Raw genomic sequence first — 14,076 nt, forward strand, 5'->3', positions numbered from 1 at the left:
GGCTCCTGTTACAGTGAACAAGGGGTGAAGCCAAGATTTCAATTCAAATCTCATCAAAAGCCATTGTTCTTAATGACTTCTCTGTGCTGTTGTCTTAGTCATTGGGGCCACTATGACAAAATACCACAGAGACTGGGTGTCTCATAAACAGAAGGAATTTATTGCTCACATTTTGGGAGGTTGGAAGTCAGATTAGGATATCAACATGATTGGACCCTGGTGAGAGCTCTCTTCTGGACTGCAGACTGTCAACTTCTCATTGCAGCCTCAATTTGCAATGGAAGGGGTGGAAGGAGTGAGGGAGCTCTCTGGGGTCTCCTTTATAAGGGCACGAATCCCATTCATCAAGTCTCCACCTTCATGACCTAATGACCTAATCTCCTAAAGGCCCCACCTCCAAAAACCATCACCTTCGTGGTTAGGATTTCAACATATGAACTCTGGGGCGGGGTGGGGGGGGACACAAATATTCAGATCACAGCAACTGTTCTTCCAAATTATATTAGTTAATGATTTTCATCAACACATCCATCAGCTTAAAAATCCATGCCAAAAGTGGGCACAGGGAAGGAAGAGAAGCAAAATGCTGAATGATGCACAATTTAGAAAATCAGCCCTTGATTTTCAAAAGTTGTCAAAAATGGACAAAATCCCACAAATTATTCAGCATGTCTAAATTCTTTAGTTGCAGTTGAGTTCATCCAAATGGTGTGCTCTGAATATCGACAGACATTCATGATCATTTACACAGATATGGATACCCTCATAACCATATGCATTATGACTCTGTAACTGGAACCAGGTGGCCCCTGACCAATGTGCTGTCGGGACAGGGACTTGGGCCGCTCACCACATCCCAACTGCATGCGGCAAGGCATTAGCTGCAGTGTTGCAGTTTCATGTTTCAATATTGATTATTACAACTGTCCAACATGAGTCACGGCCATTGTACAGAACCCACTGCCACATCCCTGAAGAACTGTGGCAAAAATACAAAAATCTCCTCTGAAAGAATAATGACTGATATAAATCTATAAAGGACCTTTCCTAAGAAGGCACTGAGACCCCATGTAATAAATATGTTCATATTTCATTCATGCCTATCTGAGGTTCCAGAACACAATCTTTGGCCATATCAGTGTCTCATACTAAATATAAGATTTGAAGTGAAATGCTCTAGAAGAGCTCCATTCGTTCAGACCCCTACTCTCTCTGGACACAAAGTTTTCATCAGTTTAGGAGAAAGTATTATTTGAAATGCTTTTCCGCCCATGCACACAGGGGTTCCTTTTTAACTAGAAAGCACTGTATTGGTAAATGATATCCACCTTGCACAAAAAGGTAGTCTCCTTAGACTAGATTCATTAAAATAAAAAACTCATCCCTGGGTTTTATTGAAAAAGAATATTTGTGTTAATCCTGGACACCATTTTCTTTTGAGTGCACTGGGGAATATTTAAGAGAAAATATTTAATTGGGCAAAACTTGTTGCTTTATCTACAGTCAAGTGTCAGGGTCATTAGAACAGGCACTCGAGAAAGATTGGAAAACACTGAGCATTGTGGTGGAAGAGGGCCAGGGATCAGGCCACTTGAAATGTCATTTCCGTTAATGTTGCTGCACCTCACTGCATCCATTTGTCCAATCTTACCATTAACTTGGAATCAACTACGAGGATTCTTTAGAGGACTGTGTATCACACACTAGTCCTTTAAAGTTAATTATAATTACCATGTAATATCAAACGGTTATTAGACAAAATGTTCGCTTGGCTCTTAGGGCTGATTTTGTCTCTGTCACATTTATGCCTTCCTGGAAAGGATTTGGAAGCGTACTTTATCATTATTACTCAATAAACCCAAAGTTCTGAGTACTCTTGCCATAGTATGCTAAAGTGTGATGTTTGAGTTTACTTTCTAGGAGCTTTTGGTATTTAAGACAAAAAGAAATTCTATTCTCACAGCTTATTTAAACATATTCCTGTTGTTCAGAATGGAATTGCCAAACATACCATCATTCAGAGTTCAGTGTGAATGATTACAGTTCACTGAATTTCTGCCTGCAAATTCTGTCATTGGGCCCCTCATTCCCTTAGATGAAATCATCTATCTCCAACATGTAAGATACTGGAGACATGTATCTTTCTATACTTGATTAACCCATTCAAGACACTCAGATATGATTTGAGGGAGATTAAGCTTTATACTCTCTTAATCTGAATAGAAGATGTTCTGGGGTAACAAAACAGGTGACTGCAACATGGGAAGGGTTGGGGCACAGCTTTGGTGTTTAGTAATAGTTGATGTTTGGAAAGAGTTGGTCTCTTGCATGAACGTCAAGGAACCACTGTGTTTCAGTGGGCTGAGGAGGAATAAATACTAGTGGAAGGGATTTGAGAGAAGTTAGGAAGCACAGGAAGAGGAAGTCTACACTCACAAGAGAGGCTGAAACCCTCATCCCCGAATCCTTTGCCATTACCACAACTTTTAATGCTGTACTTCAACCAGAAGAGAGAAAAGATGGGAAATGCACAAGAGGAAGAAGTCACACAACTTCTTCTACAACTATGGCTTTCCTCTCCTCTGAGAACTGGGTAAATGATAAGCTGACAAATGTACATACATGGAGAGGCTGACCAGGAGCCCAAACCAGAGAACTTCAAACTCTTTCAAACAGGAAGCGGTGATGTGGCTGGAGAGGACATAAGCTCCATCCTCTCTGCTCCTATTTGTTTTGTAACACAGAACTGTCTGATATTCTGGGACACCAGCGCTTTTTGCAGTAGCAACTGGGGCTCCTCATGCACAGATTGCTGTCCACCCACCACAGCAAAGCAAGCCCAAGCCCCAGGCATGCTGCGTTCCCTGAAAGGACACCAAGCCATGTGTGCAAATCTGAGACAAAGGCAGAGTGGGAGGATGGCCCTGGAACAATAATCTACCCCCCACCAAAAAAAGTGAAAATTAATTTTCTTAAATGCCTCTTTCAAAGCAAACATTATAATGAATATGTGAATTTGGCATTGCTAGTTTTTTTTTGTTTTTTGTTTTCTTTTTCTTTTTTTATAGGTAGACGTTATGATCCTTTCTCAAGTTCCAAAAAACTCCTTGCTTTATCACCAAGCTCAGTCCTTTTAGCCTCAGCACCCAAGACACTGGAATGGAGCAGGAATGATGGTTTCCAGGAACCACTTTCAACATGCCATTATCAAATCTCTCAGCCATTCCCGCTAACATCCTGGTGAAACTGTGCATTCCTTGCCCATCCTTGCCCTGATGCAGTCCCTGAACAACTCTTCCAAAAGAGTCAGGTTGTTAGCTTTGGGTCCTCAGATCTTCGCTTTTCCATGGATAACCTTTGAGAGGCTTGAACAAGTCCTCAAATCCTACGAATAACTGTGTGTGAATGTGAATTTTTATGGTAAGATGTCCATGGTTTTCATCAGTTTAAGAGCTAATGACCTAGTAGGTCAATATTTCCAGATCCTTTGCCCTGTACACTAGCATGCTTAGAAACTGGTTTCTCTCTGCTCTAAGTCCAATGGAAGAAGTACATGCTGTTTGGGGGCAGCCCTCTAGATATCAAAGTAGCACAACCAGCTCACCCTCTGAAATCTCTTCCGCCTGGAAGACTTTATAGCCTCCTTCGGGGAAGAGATAGAGCTTTTCTAGTTGTACCAGAGTTCTAAGGATTAAGGGTTGAGAGAATTCCTAAGAGAATTGACTTGGTACCCAATACTCTTCCAGTAAAAGTTCTATGGTTCTTAAACGAAGCTGCATCTTTGTTTTCTTCCCACCTGGTGACACTTGATGTTCATCATTTGATTGGGAATTTGCAATGCCCTTGTTTGGATCGGTCTTGAACTGCTCTTTCCTCTTAGAGGAGGAAAATTCTCTCCCTTTCTCCCCAGATTCCTGCTTCCCTTCCCTTGTTTTGCTTTTTTTTTAATTAAAAAATTTTTTTTGGCTGCATTTGGTCTTCATTGCTGCGTGCAGGCTACTCTCATTGCAGTGGCTTCTCTTTTTGCGGAGCATGGGCTCTAGGCACGTGGGCTTCAGCAGTTGGGGCACGTGGGCTCAGTAGCTGTGGCTCGCAGGCTCAGTAGTTGTAGCTCACAGACTTAGTTGCTCTGTGGCACGTGGGATCTTCCTGACCAGGTATCGAACCCGTGTCCCCTGCATTGGCAGGCAGATTCTTAACCACTGTGCCACCAGGAAAGTCCCCCTTCCCTTGTTTTGGTCTTCTCTGCTTCTGGGCATTTTCCCTAGCTTAGCCCCTCCCTCCCAATGGAGACTCCTGATGGGATGACAAAGTAAGCACTGCATTACCCTTCAGGGAAGCTGCAGTCATAACAGTGAACAACAGTGAACAAGACAAGGAATTCCAGCCACTTACATTTGTTTGTTTGGGCTTGGATTTTATGGAGGAATAAGGCTCTATTCACTTCTAAAAATAAGACCCTTTGCCTGCAAACATAATTAGAGTATATAGGCAGTTTCTTTTCACATTATGAAATCTCAAGGCTGGCTATACATAGGCTTGAAACTAAACTCACCATATCTGTCCAATGGGTGCCCATCAGCCTAACTCCCACAGGTGTCTCAAATTCGCCTCACATACAATTCATTATTTTTCCTTCTAAATGAGCTTTTCCTCCTATATTAGCTGTACCAGTTAGAAGCAGTCTACTCAGTAACTTAAGCTAAAAAAAACCTAGAGATTTCTCTTGAGTCTTTCTTCTTCTTAGAGTTCCACATACAATCAATTTCCTTCTTCTTCCATTGTTAAGTCCCAAATATTTCTAAAGGCAGTCCTCTCATCTCCATCTTATCTACTATTCCCATTTCAGGCTTTTAGGTGATCATCTCTCAATTGAGCCTCCTTAAAACCTATAATAATGATAATAATAAAGTAGTGATGGCTAATGCTTAATGGGTTCTTGTCACAAGTTTAGACTTTGGTGATGTGCTTTGTATGTCTTATTTCATATAATCCTCACTGTAACCCTATGGGGTAGGCATTTGGGTTTTTTTTTGTTTTTTGTTTTTTTGCAGTACGTGGGCCCCTCACTGCCGCGGCCTCTCCCGCTGCGGAGCACAGGCTCCGGATGCGCAGGCCCAGCGGCCATGGCCCACGGGCCCAGCCGCTCCGCGGCACGTGGGCTCCTCCCGGACCAGGGCACGAACCCGCGTCCCCTGCATCGGTAGGCGGACTCTCAACCACTACGCCACCAGGGAAGCCCTAGCATTTGGTATTTTTATCTCTCTTTTGAAAGATGAGAAAACTGGGGCTTGCAAAGGTCAAGGAACTTTCTCAAAGTCATATATTTAGAATGTGGTGGAGACAAGATGCATATCCAGGTCTTTCTGTCTTCAGAGAATGAGCTTTTATGACAGAGTCTATGATTTCCCTGAAATCACAGTTTCCTAGTTGGCCCATTTACAATAAAAGCAAAATATAAATATGAAAAGTCCATAGCTAATATTGTATTCAGTGGTGAAAAGCTGAAAGCTTTTCCTCTAAGACCAGGAACAAGAGGAGGATGCCTACTCTTGACACTCTCATTCAACATAGTATTGGAAGTCCTAGCCAGAACAATCAGACAAGAAAAAGAAATAAAAGGCATCCAAATCAGAAAGGAGTAAGTAAAACTGTCACTATATTCAGATGACATGATATTATTTATAGAAAACCCTAAAGACTGTTAGAACTAATAAATGAATTAAGTTAAGTTGCAGGATACAAAATCAATATGCAAAAATCTGTTGCATTTCTATACTAATAGTGAACTATCAGAATCCCATTTACAATTGCATTAAAAATAATAAAATATCTAGGAAAAAATTAACCAAGGAGGTGAAATGCCTATACACTGAAAACTATAAGACATTGATGAAAGTAACTGTAGAAGACACAAATAAATGGAAAGATATTCTCTGCTCATGGATTCTAAGAATCAATATTGTTAAAATGTCCATACTATCCAAAGCAATATACAGATTCAATGCAGTCCTATCAAGATACCAATGGCATTTTTCACAGAAATTGAACAAAGAATCCTAAGAACCATGAAAGACCCTGAATTGCCAAAGCAATCTTGAGAAAGAACAAAGCTAGAGGCATGGTTCTCCCTGATTTCAAGCTATATTACAAAGCTACAGTCATCAAAACAGTCTGGTATTACAATAGAAACTGACATCTAGATCAATGGAACAGAATAGAGAATCCAGAAATAAACCCAAGTATATATGGTCAATTAATTTATAATAAAGGAGGCAAGGCTAAACAATGGGAGAAAAGACAGTATTTTCAATAAGTGGTGCTGGGAAAACTGGACAGCCACATGCAAAATAGTGAAGCTGGACCACTATCTCACACCATACACAAAAACTAACTCAAAATGGATTAAATACTTCAACATAAGGCCTGAAACTGTAAAACTCCTAGAAGAAAACATAGGCAGTAAACTCCTTGACATTGGTCTCAGTGATGATTTTTGGATTTGACACCAAAAGCAAAGGCAACAAAAGCAAAAATTAACATGTGGGATTATGTCAAACCAAAAAGCTCTGCACAGTGAAGGAAAACATCAACAAAAATGAAAAAGCAACCTACAGAGTGGGAGAAAATATTTGTAACTCATATATCTGATAAGGAGTCAATATCCAAAATATATAAAGAACTCATTTAACTCAACATCAGAAAACAAAAACAAACAATGAAATTAAAAAATAGGCAGAGGATCTGAATAGACATTTTTTCAAAGAAGACATACAGATGGCCAACAGGCACATGAAAAGATACTCAACATCTCTAATCATCAGGGAAATGCAAATCAAAACCACAATGAAATTCCACCTCACACCTGTCAGAATGGCTATTATCAAAAAAACAAGAAATAGCAATATTGGTAAGGATATGGAGAAAAGGGAACCGTTGTGCACTGTTGGTGGAAATATAAATTGATGCAGTCACTATGGAAAACAGTATGGAGTTTCCTCAAAAAGTTAAAAATGGAACTACCAAGTACCAAGCGGATCCAGCAATTCCACTTCTGGGTACTTATCCAAAAAAGGACGAAAATATTAATTTAGAAATATTTATGCACCCCTATGATCATTGCAGCATTATTTATCGCAAAAGTCAAGATATGGAAACAACCTCATTGTTCATTGAAGGATGAATGAATAAAGAAAATGTGGTATATCTACACAATGGAATATTATTCAGCCATAAAAAAGAAAGAAATCTTGCCATTTGTGACAACATGGATGGAACATGAGGACATTATGCTAAGTGAAATAAGTCAGACAGAGAAAGACAGATACTGTGTGATCTCACTTATGTGTGGAACCTAAAAAAATGAATAAATAATAAACTGAGCTCATCAATAACAGAGAATTTGCCAGAGGTAGGGCAGTGGGGGATGGGCAAAATGGGTGAAGAGATTCAAAAGGTACAAACTTTCAGATATAAGATAAGTAAGTCATGAGGATGAAATGTATGGCATGGTGACTATAGTTAATAATACTGTATAGTATACTTGAAAGTTTCTAAGAGAAGAGGTCTTAAAAGCTCTCATCACAGGAAAAAATCTGTAACTATATTTCGTGACATATGTTAACTAGACTTATTGTGGTGATCATTTCACAATATTTTCAAATATCAAATCATTATGTAGTACGCTTAAAACAAATATAATCTCACAAATGTAATCTCATATGTCAATTATACCTCAATAAATATAAATAATTAATATAAATTTTATAAGCTTATATATATATTTAAATATATATATAAAATTTTTCTCTGTTTCAAAGCCTTAAATGGCCTTCTATTTCTTTAGCATGTCATATCACTCAAGACCCATTATCGTCCTCCTTTCTGTGGGAGATTGTTAACATATCAGCCTGCAATATATCACACCTCTCATGTCCTGGATGGTCCTCTCCCACACTGACTGCGGGCTTGGCCAGTTGGATTTTAGCAAGTGCATTCCAAGTGAAGGCTTGAAAAATGCTTGCACACTGGGGCTTGCACTCTTGTGGCCCTGTGGGAACACCTTGGCATTACATGAAGAATACAAAGTGAACTCCCTTCAGGATGAGAGGCAACATCCCAAGCATCCTAGTGGACACCTCAGATGTGAGAGTCAGGTCATCCCAGACCATCCATCCCTAGCTGAGCTGACCCAGACCCAAAGAACTGCCTAGGTGATCCACAGAGTCATGAGTAAATATAATGGTGGTTATTTTAAGCCATCAAGTTTTCGGGTGGTTTGTTACACAGCAAAAGCCAACTGATACACCTGCCTCCTCTCCCACCTTCATCTCTCACCATTCCTTGCCTGCCATGCATTGGCTAACAACAGCATTCTGCTTGCTGGCCTGGGATTCTTGCCTCTCTGCCTTCACTTGTGCTCAGCCTTCTACTGGGAATGTGCTTCTTCTCAGCCTGGTTAACCTTGACTCACTCTTTCCTACTTAGTTTGGATTTTATCTTCTTATTCCTTCCTTGACACTTCTATCCTAATTTCCTATGGCCCTTCAGGCTAGGTTAGGTAGGCACCTCTTCTAAACTTTCCAAAAAATCCCTATCACCACGCTTCCAAATGCTTTTACAATGGCCTGCTTATGAGTCTACTTCCCTGCTAGCTGTCGGGATTTATGAAGACACAGTCTGTGTTTTATTCTTTCTTTTTTCCTGCCAACATCTAGCAGAGGGGCTGACACTTAGTAGTAGCCAATAAAACTTTTGGAGCCAATGAAGGAATGAAGGAGGGTAGGAAATCCAGAAGGCAGTCTTAAGCTAGCTGGGGAAAGGCCCCCAAATCAGTAGATATTGGTTTGTGTTGACACTGTTTAATTCAACTTTTATATATCTTTGTCTTACCTCAATAAGATAGGAACTTAGCAGAAAAACAAAAACAAAACAAAACAAAGAGATAAATTTTAGACAAAGAACATGTGAGTAGCCAGTAGAGCAGAGACTTCAGAAACTTCAATCATTTGGTTTGGGTGATGGTACAGAAGGGTAGAAAGTAGCTAAATTAAACCCACTGAAAGTAGGTCTGAGGTAGATTATTTAACCTGTTCAAGGGTTCAAAATAGAAATCTGAATCCATTTTCTAACAGGTTTCCTATCACTGGGTAGAAAAGAGAAAAGAGCTTTTTTCTTTCCTTTCTCCATGCCAAACCTCCTAGTGCCATGGTAAAACTCACCCCAGATGAGTTGATAAACTGACAGATAGTATCAAATGTCAGGCAGGGTTTGTTTCCATCCCCAGGCTCTTGGGAACAGCACACGAACAGATTGTTCCTGCCAGAGGATCTCATTATTTTAAGCAAATTGAATTTCTCATCGACTATGTTGAAAGGTTGTACGCTAGTTATAATTACCGGTTTTACTTAATTTCCTTTTATAAATAGGTCGGTACTCTATACTTCAAAGTAGTCTGTTGATTACTGACTTTCTTTTTTTTCTCTTGGCCTCAGGGACGGTTTAGAGCAGAAACTGCTGACGGAGTGAATTTAATGAAACAAATACATGTCCAATTACAAGAGAGTGTGTGTGGGTGTGTGTGTGTGCACGCGCACGTGAGGGCACACACAGGACCACAGTTAGCAAACACACAATAAGTCAGAATCCTATGTCTGACAGTGAGTGCAGAAGAGACTTTTGTTGTGATGCTGGGTTAGGCGTGTTGGAGTTGCTGGCGAAAGCAGCCACTCCTGGCCGTGGGAGTCCAGAGGCTGGGAAATTTTCCCTCTGAACAGAGAGATTTCTACTCATGGAAACCCTCTGTCCCAATGAAAGGCAGCTTCCTGAGAAAGTGCAAATATGTTATCTGGGAAAGGCAAGAGATCAAACTGCCAATTCCACAGCAATATTTCATAAAATATGCATTTTTTGTTTTCTGGTTATCATAGTAATGATTTTTTTTTTTTTGGTCAGAACATTTAGAAAATGAAGAATGCAAGGGAGAAGAATCATGAAAATTATCTATAATTCCACCACCCAGAAATAACCACTAAACATTTCATATATTTTAAAAAATCTCCATATATGTGTATTTATGTATATATATATATGCTCATATGCACAACTCTATCTTGTTTCTTTATTCCTGTTAATATAGCAAAAGCATATCCCCATGTTATGCACCTTTAAAGTAATGAATATAACTTTTAATGATTAGCTATTATTCCATAGCATGGGTAGATTGTGGTATCTTTAGAACCATCCCGTTATTATTATTTCATGTCTCACTTCATTTATTTATCATTTCTGATATTATAAATAACACAATATTGAACATTCCCACAATTAATCATTTCTGCACAGTTTTCACTAGTCCCTATGGGTAAATTCAAAGAAATAAAATGTATGGGTCAAGAGGTTTGAGCTCTTGTAGGTCTTAATACAGATGATGAAACTGATTTTTTAGAAACATTGCACCAGTTTATACCCACTTAAAGGTATATGAGACTACTTGTTTTACTGTATACCTGTGAACAGTAGGAATTAAAATATTCTAAGATATCATTCCTGTGATAAATGAAAAGGTTTATCTACTTCATTGTTTTAATTTGCATTTCTTTTGCTCCTAGTAGGGCTAAACAATTTTATTTGTCTACAATAACAATTTAACTTATGCATTTTGCCCTAGAAGGGAATGGGGTGTGAAAGAATGGGTTGCAGATGAATGTTTCAACAGAAAAAGGCAAGAAAAAAAAGAAGTGTGCAGAGCTTAGATATAGCTGCATGAAAGAACCACCTGAGGAATTTATGAAGATTTTGAATTAACTGATTATGGAGAGGCCATGCCTTGGTGTTTTCTAAAAGCTGTGAGCACACAGTGGAATTAGGGGTGGGCTGGATCTTTGCAGGAAGAGTCCAGGGTGCTATGCTGGGATTCCAAGAAAGGGTGAAAGTGGAGCAGCATGAAGGCACTGGGGTCCTGCAGGGCTGGTGGTGGTAACAGTGCAAGGAAGTTATCAAGACAGAATCAGAGATGAAATAGCTCAGCACAACTCTGCCTTGCATTATACCACTCATCAGCTCCATTTGGGGCTGATAATTCTGCCTTTTATTACACAACTTACTCTCCAGTTGGGGTTGATAATCCAGCTTGTAAATTGTTCTGGTTCCTGGTTTTTCTTGCTCCTGGGTGGGTTTTAGGCACTGCCTCACTCCTAAGCCCCTCTGTGAAATGTTAACAAATAATGACTAAAAGGGAGGGCTGGGGATTATCTGTGGATTCCAAATAGCCAATCTTTTCTTGACCCTTGTTGCCACCAAAAAAAAAAAAGCAAATTAACCTTCAGAAGATTTTTCTCCCTATTCCTTCACCCCAGACAAGAGTTTCTAGAAGGGTATGTGTGTATGTGATGTGTGTATGTGATATGTGTGTGTGTGTGTGTGTGTGTGTGTGAGTGTTTGCATGTCTCCCTTGTGTGTCACGCTTTGAGTCCAAGAGCATTTTTATAGCCCTGGAGGTGACCAAACACCCGGTACAGTGGCCTCACACAAGCTCACCTCCATGGGGGTGTGGAAGGGTTCCTGAACTGCCCACGAAGGCTTGCACTCAGCTGCCTATAATTTCCTGCCACACTGAAAGGCCGCCTAGCCAGAGGCGGGACATCTCAAACCCACTACTCTTAGGGTCTTAAGGACATTTTCCCTAGTGTCTGAGGGAGGTCTAAGACTTTAGCCAACGTTATAGAAGCAGTAAGATGTGGAGAAAACAATATAAAACTCTGAGTCAGGAAACCTGGATTGAAGTCCTGCTGCTCTCTGCCACTGACAGGCTAAATGACTTGATAACTCACCTAATTTCTCTGGGTCTTAACTTTTCTTATGTGAACAGTGAGTGAGGACAGTGACTCATGTCCTCTGGTGTGGTGGAAAGGACACTTTCCCTTCCCCAGCTGGGCCAGGCCCTGGAGTCCTCACTAAGCATTCACGAGCCTTAGTTTTCATGTCCTATCAAGTGGGGGTGAAAGGCACCAGCCACAGCTACCTAACATGAGTGGTGGAATGGTGTAGGGATCTAGTAAGTTACTGAGGATGAAAGCACTAGGGGCAGTGTAAACTGATGAACTTGAAAGCATCAGGGAGAGTTTAAACTGGCATTTCAAGGTAAGGAGGAGTGCATCCACACCAGAATGGGGTGGGCGGTCTGTTTCAGAATCATGTGATAAAGCCTGGAGTACCCTGAGAACAGCCAGAGGGTTCCTGGTTCCATTAATGGTTTACAGGTGATACTGCTCTGCCTTCATAATCCATGACTTCTTTTGATAAAAATGTGTCTGATGTACTTCTTTTATGCTGTTTGAAATGTCAAAATTAATTATCAAGACCAAACTTAAGTCACCTACAACCCCTCAAAGAGCTTCCCCTTGCGTGTCCCCCTCACCCCACCACTGTACTGGCCCTCACTGCTCTGGGGGAAATCCTAAGATGACAGCCCCGGTTCCCCCAGATGCTTTTGGGTGTCCCAGGACAGAGCAGTGGTGCCTCTGGACCAACCTCCCAATCACAGAACTGCAGAGCTGCGAGGTTCCTCTGAGGTTTGGGGGGAGTGAATGACAGGGCTGGAGTCCCTATGCCTCCACAGCAGTCAGGTACAATGCAAGATCAGACCAAGGTCATTTGTCTCACTGACTGGCTTTTTCCTTTTAGTGAAAAGCTTTCAAGGTTGAAGCGAATTTCCTCCTGTGGCTCCAAGTTCCAGTAGCAATACTCAGAGGACCCAGGGTGAAGGGGTGGGTTTCCAGCCTCCCTGAGATTTGGGGGAATGAATGGGTCACAGGGCCACCAGTACATGTTTTGCAGCTGAAGAGACTGCCAGCTGCAAAACATGTACAATTGCAGACCTGATGGTTCAGCTGGTGGAAATACTTTGTTCTTCTTTAACATGTAATCTGTTAGAAGGGGGTCACAGCTTTATCTTCAACAGTTAAAATTTTATGTTGGGTCAAAACAAAAAATGAAATCTGTATCTCTCTTGCCAGTTCCTCCTCCTCAGGGTGAGTGGGGGCCAGTTAACATGAGCTTGGGCTGCAATGTCTTGTGAACTTTCTCCGGGCTGAGAATGTCTCTTCCTAACATGCCCTGGGATCTTCCCTACAAAGCACAGAGAGGCAGAAGCTACTTTTCCTTATCAGCTGAGCCCTCATTTCTCCTCTTGAATTTAGCTATGTCAGGCTCTTCAGCAGGAAAATAATGAAGGGGAAAACCACTACCACCAACAAAAAGAACAAGAAAAGAACTGAGCTGGAAATCTCAGGATGCAACACTGGGACTCAAATGATACATGGGTATTTCGAGCTCCTAGAAACTTAACCTGAAACAAGACAAGGAAATAAATCCCTAGCATTTGCTTTCTTTGTTTGTTTTTATTTTATCTTGAAATTTTAAGAAGAGGATCACAAGTAACAGGAGTCAAAATAATTTGGAAGGTTTTGAACCCTTGGGTTGAGTAACAGGGACTCACCCCCACCGTCTATGGGCACTTGTTAGGCAAGGGTTCCATGGGCCCTGCCTACTTGCATTGAGTGGTCTCGAGCTCAGACACTTTTGGGATCAGGGAGGGACACGTATGAATGAAGTGAGTAAAGCTGGTTGGTTACAAAACAATAGAGTGGGGAGATTAAAGCAACTGGTGTGTGCATGTCCTACCTACAGCCGTCACCGTGAATTTTTACTAAATCCCACGCAGGCCACATAAAATGTGCATTTTGCCCACTGTGGGGTCTGTGGCCTTCTCATTCTACTCGCTGACGCTGATGTGAACTCCCTTTCCTTCCTCTTTCCCTCCCCTACTCCATTCCAACAGTAGCTTTTCGGCAGAGTGTTTAAGAGCATGGATGCTCGAACACCAATTATTGACCTGGTCACTCTGGGTCAGGTATTTCACCTCTTTGTGCCCTAGGATGATTCATCTATAAAAAGGGCAAATGTGAATAAATGAGTTTTTCAAGGGCTTACATCAGTGCCAGGGACACACAAAGCATTATGTGTGTGTTTTCTTTTATTATTCACTCATTATCCATTTGTAACTATTTAGCACCT

This window comes from Mesoplodon bidens (assembly GCF_964165515.1).
Source record: "Mesoplodon bidens genome assembly, chromosome: 3".
Classification (NCBI taxonomy): Eukaryota; Metazoa; Chordata; class Mammalia; order Artiodactyla; family Ziphiidae; genus Mesoplodon; species Mesoplodon bidens.